The sequence below is a fragment of the Colobus angolensis genome, unplaced genomic scaffold (genome assembly GCF_000951035.1).
Source record: "Colobus angolensis palliatus isolate OR3802 unplaced genomic scaffold, Cang.pa_1.0 Scaffold176, whole genome shotgun sequence".
Taxonomy (NCBI): domain Eukaryota; kingdom Metazoa; phylum Chordata; class Mammalia; order Primates; family Cercopithecidae; genus Colobus; species Colobus angolensis.
The window spans coordinates 2,199,012-2,202,262 of NW_012114888.1; positions in this window are offsets into that span (position 1 = coordinate 2,199,012).

Below are 3,251 nucleotides of genomic sequence, written 5' to 3' on the forward strand. Positions count from 1 at the left end.
GATCTCCTGACCTCGTGATCCGCCCATCTTGGCCTCCCAAAGTGCTGGGATTACAGGCTTGAGCCACTGCACCCAGCCTTCGCCCACTTTTTGATGGGGTTGTTTGTTTTTTTTCTTGTAAGTTTATTTGAGTTCTTTGTAGATTCTGGATATTAGCCCTTTGTTCAGATGAGTATATTGCAAAAATTTTCTCCCATTCTGCAGGTTTCCTGTTTGCTCTGATGGTAGTCTCTTGTGCTGTGCAGAAGCTCTTTAGTTTAATTAAATCCCATTTGTCAATTTTGGCTTTTGTTGCCATTGCTTTTGTTGTTTTAGACATGAAGTCCTTTCCCATGCCTATGTCCTGAATGGTATTGCCTAGGTTTTCTTCTAGGGTTTTTATGGTTTTTGGTCTAATATTTAAGTCTTTAATCCATCTTGAATTAATTTTTGTATAAGGTGTAAGGAAGGGACCCAGTTTCAGCTTTCTACATATGGCTAGCCAGTTTTCCCAGCACCATTTATTCAATAGGGACTCTTTTCCTCATTTCTTGTTTTTGTCAGGTTTGTCAAAGATCAGATGGTTGTATCTGTGTGGTATTATTTCTGAGGCCTCTGTTCTGTTTCATTGGTCAATATCTCTGTTTTGGCACCAGTACTATGCTATTTTAGTTACTGTAGCCTTGTAGTATAGTTTGAAGTCAGGTAGCGTGATGCCTCCAGCTTTGTTCTTTTGGCTTAAGATTGTCTTGGCAATGCGGGCTCTTTTTTGTGGACTCATTTGCTTTAATATAGTTACTTATTTGATCAATCCTACTGTGCATATGAAGTGGTTTCAGAAATGCTAACCCTTAACCTTATGGGAAAAAAATTCCCAACCAGAATACAATGTTTATTTATAGTTCTTTTTGTCTTTAAATATAAAATTTCCAGTCAAAAACCATTTTACTATTTTCCAGGACACAACATACCAAAATCTCTGGGATGCAGCAAAACTAGTGTAAAAAGGAAAGTTTATAGTGCTAAACACCTACATCAAGAAGTTAGAAAGACCTCAAACCAACAGTCTAACATCATACCTAGAGGAACTCGAAAAACAAAAACTAACCCCAAAGTTAGCAGAAGAAAATAAATAACTAAAACCAGAACAGAACTGAATGCAATTGAGACCCCCAAATCTATGCAAATGATCAATGAAAGCAAAAATTGGTTCTTTGAAAGGATAAACAAGATCAATAGAACACTAGCTAGATTAACAAAGAAACAAAGGAGAAGATTCAAATAAGCACAATCATAAATGACAAAGACAACATTAAAACCAATTCTATAGAAACACAGAAGTTACTCAGAGATGTGAGTATCTCTGAACACCTCTGTGCACACAAACAAGAAAATCTAGAGAAAATGGATAAATTCCTGGAAACACACAACTTCCCAACACTGAATCTGGAAGAAATTAAAACTCTGAACAGACCAATAACAAGTTCTGAAATTGAGTCAGTAATAATAATTTTAAAAACCCTACCAATCAAAAGAAGCCCAGGACCAGGTGAATTCACAGACAAATTCTACCAGATATATAAAGAGCTGGTGCCACTCTTAGTGACCACTTACACCACTATTCCAAAAAATCAGGGAGGAGGGATTATTCCCTAACTCACCCTATGAAACCATCATCACCCAGATACCAAAATCTGGCAAAAACACAATGAAAAAAGGAAACTATAGGCCAATATAGTTGTATATTGCTCCCTGACGAGCACAGATACAAAATTCCTCTGCAAACTACTAGAAATCCAAATCCAGCAGTACATCAAACTTCAATCCATCACAATCAAGTAGGCTTCATTTCTAGGATGCAAGTTTGGTTCAGCATATGCAAATCAATAAATGTGATTCACCACATAAGCAGAATAAAAAACAAATATCACATAATCATCTCAATAGATGCAGAAAAAGTTTTCGATAAAATTTAACATCCCTTCGTGATAAAAACCCTCAACAGACTAGGCATCAAAGGAACATACTTCAAAATAGTAAGAACCATCTATGACAAACCCACAGCCAACATCAAATTGAATGGGCAAAAGCTGGAAACATTCCCCTTGAGAACCAGAACAAGACAAGAATGCCCATTCTCACCACTGCTATTCAACATAGTACTGGATGTCCTAGCCAAAGCAATCAGGCAAGAGAAATAAATAAAGGTCATCCAAATAGAAAGAGAAGAAGTCAGACTATCTCTGTTTGCAGACAATCTGATTCTGTACCTAGAAAACCCCATAGTCTCTGCCAAAAACCTCCTAGATTTGATAAACAATTTCAGCAGTTTCAGGATACAAAATTAATGTACAAAACTAGGTGCATTTCTATACACCAACAATGTCCAAGTTGAGAACCAAATCAAGAATGCAATCTCATTCACAGTAGCCACAGAAATAATAAAATGTCTAGGAATACAGCTAACCAAAGAGGAGAAAGATATCTACAATGAGAATTATAAAACACTGATCAAATAAATTAGAGATAACACAAACAAATGGGAAAACATCCCATGCTCATGAATAGGAAGAATCAATATCATTAAAATGTCTATACTGCCCAAAGCAACCTACAGATTCAGTGCTGTTCCTGTCAAACTACCAACATCATTTTTCACAAAATTAGAAAAAAACTATTTTAAAACTCGCTTACAAGCAAAAAAGAGCCCAAATAGCCAAAGCAATCCTGATCAAAAAGAACAAATCTGGAGGCATCACATTACCCAACATCAAAGGCTACAGTAACCAAAGCAGTGTGATATGGGCACAGAAACATACATATAGACCAATGGAATAGAATACAGAACCCAGAATCACACCTACCACCAACTGATCTTTGACAAAGTCAACAAAAATAAGCAGTGAGGAAAGAACTCCCTATTTCATAAATGGTGTTGAGATAACTAACTAATTATATGCAGAAGAATGAAACTGGACCCCCACCTGTCACCACTTACAAAAATTAACTCAAAATGGATTCAAAACTTAAATGTAAGCACTTAACTATAAGAATCCTAGAAGAAAACCTAGGAAATACCCTTCTGGATATAAGCTTTGGCAAAGAATTTATGACCAAATCCTCAAAAGCAAGTGAAACAAAATCAAAAATTGACAAGTGGGACCTATTTTTTTTTATTATGATACTTTAAGTTCTAGGGTACATGTGCACAACGTGCAGGTTTGTTACATATGTATACATGTGCCATGTTGGTGTGCTGCACCCATTAACTC